The 10192-nt window shown below is 32.8% G+C and overlaps 1 long non-coding RNA gene across 2 annotated transcripts; it reads right to left on the reverse strand.

Moving 5' to 3' along the window:
• Positions 1 to 1167: 1167 nt before the first annotated feature.
• On the reverse strand, positions 1168 to 3261 carry LOC149499109 (uncharacterized). Of its 2 annotated transcripts, XR_016322505.1 has the most exons (3): positions 2874 to 3261; positions 2182 to 2266; positions 1168 to 1386 (listed from the first exon to the last, which is right to left on the reverse strand). It is a non-coding gene; the product is annotated as an uncharacterized LOC149499109 (long non-coding RNA). The 2 variants fall into 2 exon arrangements; XR_016322504.1 differs by lacking the exon at positions 2182 to 2266.
• Between the last annotated feature and the right edge of the window lie 6931 nt (positions 3262 to 10192).

Raw genomic sequence — 10192 nt, forward strand, 5'->3', positions numbered from 1 at the left:
TCTGTTAGTAAGAATTTATTTAGGAGTATAATACCTTTTTATATTAATCTTTTATATATTTTATTATTGTATATTATCAGAAACCATTCTTGAATCCTTCAATGGGAATCCAAAGATCAGAGGCTGCCTCATAAGGGTAACAAAAGTAATTACCATGTTGCTAGCAAATACCACTTTTTTTTGTTTTGGATCTTCCAAATCATTCTCGCAGGATTGTTAATACAATAAATAAAAACCACTACTACGAATAGTACTACACCCTTGATCGTGTGATTTGATTCATTCTCAGTATCCATGAGATGATCGTCTTATGGTGATCCTTCAACTATACTGAATCCTTTTTCCTCCTTTATCATACTTTATCCTATTAAAGTCCTATTAAAAAAATTTTCTTGGGAGAATAGATTGGACTTGAAAGCCTCAGAGAAGGTCTGGCTCATCGGTATATTCTGGTGGCGACAATGGCGGAACCAAAAATGATAATGGTAAAGCAGTAGCGAGAAGGAGATTCATCATGTTGTTTAGTTCTACTGAGACATAACCAAGGCAATAAAGCAATGAGCTTGTTAGTATATTTCCCAATGACAATGGCAACTCTCGTGATGGTTCTGGCGGTGTAACGGTAGTGACAATTTTACTTGAATTTTAAAAGTACCACTGGATCCTTAACTAGAGTAAGAAGAGGAAATAATAGAAATAAAAAGGGTATTTTTGGATTATTTCTTAAATTATCTCTCTTTTGACCTTTCTTTATTTATTTGACAAATGAAAAAAATGAGAAAAATTAATAGAGGGACTGAAAGTTATAACGAAATGAAAATATACGGAAACTAGTTGTATTTCAATAAATATAGGGATGTAACAATAATTATTCCTTTAGTTAATATTATTCAAAAAGGAGAATTATCTTCTGATGTGTAGCCTATTAAGCCTCTTCTATATATATATATATATATATATATATATATATATATATATATAAGTATAAAAACAATGGGTGCAATAACTGAAAGTGTCGATATAGGAGTTTCGACCAAATTAATATTTCTAATTAATTTTTTAATTTATTATTGTCACGACCCGTTTCCATGGGTCGAACCGGCACTAGGACCTGGGTGGGCTTAAGGCCCCCGAAACCCGTAGTAAGCCTATATTATGCAAACGTCATTTCCTATTCATAACTGTGGATGCAAGCCCAATAATTTATTTCAGTTATGTATCACTAATACAGTTCATATATTTAATATGGACTTTTATTATTCATTTACAACCCAACTGGAATACAATTGCGGAACTCTACCTTTACATTTACATCGTCATTTCTATCATTAACAATCTTCTATAATTATTGTCTCAACTCCATAGGATTTTTCTTTCTTCTATTACCTGGAAAAAAAAAAATAAGTAGGCAGGGATGAGCGCCAAACTCAATGAGTAGGGTTAGATGACCCTCTCACCCCACACAATCACACAGATGCGAAAATATTTTTATCTGGTTACCGTTTAATTATATGATCATGCAGTTTGTCACACAAATGGCAATACAACAGCAATCACAAGTATTATCACCTTCATATAATCACATCACGTGGAAATTAGTCAATGGAGTCACCGAAACCCCCGATGAGCCGTCCTCCCACATGGCCCATCCTCTCACATGTGCACCAGGGAGCCGATCCCCTATTCTGGCCGACCGATCTAATCCTCACTTGACCAGCCCTCTCATTGTTTTTCCATTCTCTCTGTTTTGTTTTTTTTAAATACCAACAGGAAGCAACCCGGTCGTCTCCTTCAAATCTAGATCATCAGGCGCTCACAACAGGAGGCCACCCTGCGGGCTGCGATCAAACCTAGATTATCCGGTGCGCCCAAATAAAGAAGCCAACTTGTGGTTAACAGTAACGGTAACAGTAGGTGCACACGGGGGCGCCGATCTCCCATTTACCCGGCTAACAGTAATCAGTATCAAGATCCATATACAGTAACAGTCTCACAAACCCATGGTGACCCACTTCATCCCAATTCCACACAAACAAGACACAACAATATCACAGCACAAGTAATCAAGCAATATTTAATATCAACAAATAGTGCATCACAATATGGCGATAATGCATGATAACATTTAACCATGAATGCATGAATGCAGGCGGATGAGGCGAATTATCTAACACTACTCACAAATCTTTATTGTTTTCTAAGGGGACTGCCTTTCTAGCCACGTGCTTCCAGCCTTTGTCCTCGCATTTCGGAATTTTATAAACCTCTAAAATAAACAATAAAATTCTAAGTAAGAATTTTAAATTTGAAGATTCTATTTCATATTCGTTTACTAATTTTGGTTACCAGTCATTTAATTCACTTATTAATTTAAACTATATATATTTATAGATATATATTGGGTTTCTTTATTTATTTATCACTCTAATACTCTTATTCTATATTTTTAATTTCTATAAATAATTTAATTTCTATAAGTAATTTAATTTCTATACTTAATTTTATTTTCTACCGAAATTTCGGCAGCATCTCCCCGAAAAATTAGACTATCCACCTGTTAAAATATCAACAATTTAACAAATATTCAACTCAATCCATACGGCCCATTCGTCGGGCAATTAATCAAATAAAATTTTTCCCATCCTCCTTCAATCTCAACATCCCCACACAACCAAAATTATAATATACAATAACATTATATCTAAACTACCTTAATCTACACTTTAATCCTATTAATATATCATTATCAAGGTTCCTTAATTAAATCAACACGAATGGAATTATACTAGAATTAAATCAATGCAAAATAAATTAGCTAATCACAAAACTAAGAAAAACATTCTAAAAATAGTCTAAAAATTAAATTTATATACCCAAAATCTTGCTGCCGGAATTGTTCGACTGGAAAAAGGGAGCTACGTGTGCCGGAACTAAGAGCAAGTGAGAGCAATGGCGTTGAGTCGACCAAACCAGGTTGCTGCGCTCACCGGAACTGCGAGCAGGTGGCGCGATGAGCTAGAGGAGGAGCTGGCGCTGCACGATCTGGCCGAGGGTAAGGCGGGACTGCTAGCGGAGCTGCTGCGGCGGCCAGTTGCGGCGAGGAGCACCGGTGGCGCGCGATGGCGTGGGTGGCGCGGCTCTGCTGCTCTGTCTCACCAGAAATGCAAGCGCAATGAAGAAAGGAAGAAAGAAAGAAAGAAAATAAAAGAAAGAAAAGAAGAAGAAGAAAGTGGAGGAGAAGGCTGTGGTGGTGCTGCGTACAGGTGGAGGCATAGAATGGTGTAGGGGAGGGTGAAGTATGCGCTGGAAATAGGGGGAGAAGAGGGTTCTAGATGTGATTTGGGTGGGTTTCGGCTGGTTCGGTTCGATTCCGGTTCGATTCAGCCCAAATCTCGATTTTTACTTGATTTTTTTGACTTTTCAATTGGTTTTGGATTCGGTTTATCACTGTACGAATTATTAATTTGCATTTAAATAATTAGATACATTTTCCACGCTGTCAGTTTATTAAATTTAAATGAAAAATCTTTGAAAATAAAAATTCGGGTTATTTCAGTCTTCCCCCCTTATAAGAAAATTCGTCCTCGAATTTTGAAAATAACAAGAAAATAGGATGCGACAGTTGTTTACGACAATGGTGGTTGTGCTTCTCACATAATGCTGCAAATGCTAAAAGTTATGACATTCACATTCAGGAGAATAATTATCCTTCTAAGCAGCTAGAAGGGTGAATCAAGACGATGAGGTAAATATTTTTGAGTTCGTTAGTCAGAGCGGCGAAACTAATTTCTTTATTAAATTTATTAAGTAAGATAAACCAATGAACAGACCTAAGGAGAAAATCTAATATATAGGGAGGGTAGGATGATTATAAGATGAATCCATCCCCAAAGTTATCTACCTTATTACCATTGTTAATTTAAACTTGAGTTGTACTGTATCTACAAGTCATCAAATCAAGTAAAATTTTCATAACCCCAAGCACACAACTCAAGTCAAATATTCATAACCCCAAGCACAGATTCGACACTAATATTCACCTTTACACGTAAGAATTTAAGTCCCTTATAACATATTTTCAAGTAAGAGTTATTAATCTAATTGGCTATATATCATGAAACCTACATTGATGTATCGCCTCATTTACCTTTCACTAGCTATTGTAGGCAATGATTATCACTCAATAAGACGCTCATACACAAACCAAGTATTAAGTCTTCTGATACAAGAATCCACATATTCAAATTTACTACTATCCCAATTTAGAATCCGTATTTCAAAATTCAAAACCTACATGCTGACTCATCCATTTTCCATAAATTCCAAATATTAATATCATTGCTCCAATAATCATGGAAGAAGTTTATAATTAGATAAGATGGTTGCTACCAATTCAAGGAGGTTTTCGATTATCATCAAGTTCTACCATTAAGTACCATTTAATCCTTTCCAATTAAAGAGAACAAAGTCATGGTATTACTACAAGCTTATATCAAACAAAATCATGACATTTCTCTAGCTAGTTGCTATCAACAGATAGGAGATCCTAACCTCTATCCCAAGCTCATCACTCATTTGTCAACTTCACCATTTTCCAACGAAAGATAGATATACAACCTCTCTTCAAATCCTACTAACGAGAATCCCATAAAAACAAGTAGTACATCAACTATATAGAGAGAATTTAAATTCACAATCAAGTCCCTATTTTAGTTATTGACTTCTGTATTCCTCTTTCCAATTTGTCATACCATACCATTTCTTAACTAATTATGACAAGAACTTATGCAACTAGCCAGGTAAGCTGTTGCCATGCCGGATAATTCTTAATTTATTTTCTAAAATTTGCAAACACCATTCTATTATCCAACTCCTGATTAACTATGTCCTGTATTTTAAGTTTATTCTTAATCCCATGAATGCCTATGAATATTCAGATAATAATATTATTGGGTTATTCCTTTTCTCCAAGCCTATCGTAATGTCTATCACTTCCAAAATTTGTAAAATTTATACCTAATACAATATCCTCAACCTTAATTATGTTCCCTCTATATTCTGTACTCAAACAAGGTTAATACCTCATTGAATCCTTCCACATCAGAATTACAATGTACCAGTCCTCGAATGGATTTAACTAATGAAGTATTCCCTTAAACCACAAGATATATCGTAAATTGCCATCTATAACACATTATATTCATTCAATCATAATTGCTACCAATTACTAAGAAATTCGGAATAGGTTTTTACATTGACTCCAAATTATATTTCAATCATTCTCACCTTAATTGGTACCTCGATCACTCCATAGGTAATTTAAAATAATAATTTATCTAACTGACACACATGAGTTGGCATTCCAACATAATTAAGATGTAATCTTAACCATCTCGTTACCCATCCAATAATCTTATAGTTTATGTTTTCAATCCTCGAATACTTGTGTGTATTTTCCTTACTAAATTCGCAAAAATTATCCCAAATTCACTGGTTTGTTCTTACACAAATCTACAATATTCCAAATGAATCATAAATTAAGACCTCACTGGCTTATTATTAAATGAAAATGCTCCAAATACCTTTATGTTCTACTAAGATCATAATTATAACTTTCCTTCTCCATCCAATAAAATAAGTAACTTACAAAATTACACTAAGTAATAGGAATTTCTTATTTTAACTACTTTACATCAAGAAATTATATTTATTCACAATCATAGTCATATGATTCTTTAACAACTCTTATTCTCAATTATTCTTACGCACAACACTTGGCACTTACACATAGTATATCGATAGGCTCCATATATAAATTCGGTCGATATAACTCGTAAATTATTATTATACCTTATAGATTTCGTTAGTATTATTATTATTATCATTATTACTGTTACTATTACTATTATTATCATTATTCTTATTTTATGTCACATATACTTTTTATTATTTTCTTTTATTCTATATATATCTTTATATCTATTTATCGATTTATTATTATGTTATTTATTTATACATGTATTATTATATATATACATAGATTTTTTTTTTTGTTAGGACCCATATTGTACTTGCTCAGTATCTCCTATTTCTACCAAATATTCTTACTCTTAAGTATTAATTCAACATTCAACTATAATGGCTATTATCCACCTAAATTATTAAGAAGCCTAACTAAATTTCATACTACATATACTACTAAATTCAATTACAATAAAAAATATAATGTACCTTCACATATATCTTATCTTAAGCACACAAAGGAATAGCTTACTTACTTCAATAGCCACATTTTATATATATATATATATATATATATATATATATATATATATATATATATATATATATATATATATATATATAATTACTGCCTAATAGCGTTTCAATTCCAAAATCATTAATTTCCTTTATTATCTTTTACTCTTATTTTATTATACGAGGTCCTTAAACTTAGTCTGCCTTATTAAATATCCTACATATATTAGGATCTTAGTTCTACCCTATCTAATACACTTACTACAAATTAAACTCTCACTGTATTAGTTCCTGGATCATACTAATTATCCCTTAATTGTATACACTACCTTTATAATTCTGTAGACGATTCAATTTAATTACCCAACTTATCATTTTTCTACCACACACCCCTTTATATCCCTGAATGTCCTTAGGATTAGGTCCTTTTTCTTTTGTAGATACCTCATATAGCCTCATAAAGCTTCTACAACTCGCAAATATTGTCATTACTATCGGCAAATCTTTCTATCTTAGTAATGATGACTCATAGACTCTAAATTATTTTTGCTTAGAATTTATTTCCATACAAGCTTAGTGAAATCAACATGAACCACAATTTTTTTTTTTTCCATAATCATGAAATCTCACAGTATACAAATTTTTATCTTAGATCCCCTGATACATCATTACTCTATTCTAATCACTCTTAATAATAGTGATTCCTAATTTATCAAAACTCTAAATACTAATTATCCTCATTTAAACCATACTAATCTATACTCCTCATATTTCTGTAATGAATTCTTTTCTTAATATCCATACAAGAACAGAACTAGCTCCATTCTTACTTATCTAATTCATTGGTATAACATCAAGTCAATAATAGGACAATTATCCCTTAATGTCCCATATCATTCATCAATTCACTTAACTATCATGGTTCACTATTTATATAACATAATTATCTTAATTTCTTAATATAAGTCATTTACTTTTGCTCAGTTCATAGAATCTCTCATTAAACAATAGTCCTTATTTATACATAAAAAGGCTAAATCTCGTTGCATTTAACTCATAATCACGTCTTATTAAACCATAAGGTGCCACAATCCACACAATCTCCATCATCATTTATATAAAGCAATTTATCTCTTCCTAAGAATCACAATGTACTTTTCTTATAACCACAATAATTTATATTATTCCCTGTATTCATACACTTAAAAAGAAATAGCTGATGAACACCACAATAACACTTCATTCCATCAAGCAGAAATTACTTCTCACAATTAAAAATCACTTCTCATAATTAAAAATCACTTCATAAAATAATTCCACCAACATTATTTTGTACAACAAAAATTACTCATCATCAATTACTATTGCAAATCACACCAATTCATTTAGTATTTACACCTTATAAATATTATTTCTGTAATGACACCAATGTATATATTCCATCCAGAAAAATGCTTACCTCAATAGCCATAATAAATTCCACCAACCAATATCACATAAACTTCATCAAATAGATATGTTCAAATCAATACTCTAATTACATACATCCTAATGTCCTTGAATCCGAATCATCTAGTTCTCTTATTAATTAACACTAACAACTCATTCTCAACATAAATACACTAGCATGCTTTTATCATTTAACTTCAACCTATTAATCATATATCACTTATTTTCTTACATAATTACATTATTGAATTATTTATTCCATAGAAGAAAATTTAAATTTTTAAGCTAAGGACACAGTTTCCATTAGAAAGAGTACACTGGTTGATCAGGCCACTGCACTTCCTTCTAATTTCTCCTGCGTTTCAAAGCTTTGATTAACTGTTAATATAATTATTTTTCCCCATTTATTTATGTATTTATTATCATTATTTATTTTATTTATGATTTTGTAACCGCCTTAGTGCACAGTGCGTCCACCTGCACCAAGACCGTTTTCTATTTAGTGTCTCTCCTTAGTTGGTTACGGCCGATCCCAACGTAGGAGTTTTATATTCAATTTCCTATGTTCCGCAATTGATTCCTAAGGCCCAACTTAATGCTCTGATACCAACTTTGTCACGACCCGTTTCCATGGGCCGGACCGGCACTAGGATCTGGGTGGGCTTAAGGCCCCCGAAGCCCGTAGTAAGCCTATATTATGCAAACGTCATTTCCTATTCATAACTGTGGATGCAAGCCCAATAATTTATTTCAGTTATGTATCACTAATACAGTTCATATATTTAATATGGACTTTTATTATTCATTTACAACCCAACTGGAATACAATTGCGGAACTCTACCTTTACATTTACATCGTCATTTCTATCATTAACAATCTTCTATAATTATTGTCTCAACTCCATAGGATTTTTCTTTCTTCTATTATCTGGAAAAAAAAAAAGTAGGCAAGGATGAGCGCCAAACTCAATGAGTAGGGTTAGATGACCCTCTCACCCCACACAATCACACAGATGTGAAAATATTTTTATCTGGTTACCGTTTAATTATATGATCATGCAGTTTGTCACACAAATGGCAATACAACAACAATCACAAGTATTATCACCTTCATATAATCACATCACGTGGAAATTAGTCAATGGAGTCACCGAAACCCCCGACGAGCCGTCCTCCCACATGGCCCATCCTCTCACATGTGCACCAGGGAGCCGATCCCCTATTCTGGCCGACCGGTCTAATCCTCACTTGACCAGCCCTCTCATTGTTTTTCCATTCTCTCTGTTTTTTTTTTTAAAATACCAACAGGAGGCAACCCGGTCGTCTCCTTCAAATCTAGATCATCAGGCGCTCACAACAGTAGGCCACCCTGCGGGCTGCGATCAAACCTAGATTATCCGGTGCGCCCAAATAAAGAAGCCAACCTGTGGTTAACAGTAACGGTAACAGTAGGTGCACACGGGGGCGCCGATCTCCCATTTATCCGACTAACAGTAATCAGTATCAAGATCCATATACAGTAACAGTCTCACAAACCCATGGTGACCCACTTCATCCTAATTCCACACAAACAAGGCACAACAATATCACAGCACAAGTAATCAAGCAATATTTAATATCAACAAATAGTGCATCACAATATGGCGATAATGCATGATAACATTTAACCATGAATGCATGAATGCAGGCAGATGAGGCGAATTATCTAACACTACTCACAAATCTTTATTGTCTTCTAAAGGGACTGCCTTTCTAGCCACGTGCTTCCAGCCTTTGTCCTCGCATTTCGAAATTTTATAAACCTCTAAAATAAACAATAAAATTCTAAGTAAGAATTTTAAATTTGAAGATTCTATTTCATATTCGTTTACTAATTTTGGTTACCAGTCATTTAATTCACTTATTAATTTAAACTATATATATTTATAGATATATATTGGGTTTCTTTATTTATTTATCACTCTAATACTCTTATTCTATATTTTTAATTTCTATAAATAATTTAATTTCTATAAGTAATTTAATTTTTATACTTAATTTTATTTTCTACCGAAATTTCGACAGCATCTCCCCTAAAAATTAGACTATCCACCTGTTAAAATATCAACAATTTAACAAATATTCAACTCAATCCATACGGCCCATCCGTCGGGCAATTAATCAAATAAAATTTTTCCCATCCTCCTTCAATCTCAACATCCCCACACAACCAAAATTATAATATACAATAACATTATATCTAAACTACCTTAATCTACACTTTAATCCTATTAATATATCATTATCAAGGTTCCTTAATTAAATCAACACGAATGGAATTATACTAGAATTAAATCAATGCAAAATAAATTAGCTAATCACAAAACTAAGAAAAACATTCTAAAAATAGTCTAAAAATTAAATTTATATACCCAAAATCTTGCTGCCGGAATTGTTCGACTGGAAAAAGGGAGCTACGTGTGCCGGAACTAAGAGCAAGTGAGAG

The sequence above is a fragment of the Jatropha curcas genome, chromosome 1 (assembly GCF_041381405.1).
Source record: "Jatropha curcas cultivar XTBG-Jc1 chromosome 1, XTBG_Jcur_1.0, whole genome shotgun sequence".
Taxonomy (NCBI): domain Eukaryota; kingdom Viridiplantae; phylum Streptophyta; class Magnoliopsida; order Malpighiales; family Euphorbiaceae; genus Jatropha; species Jatropha curcas.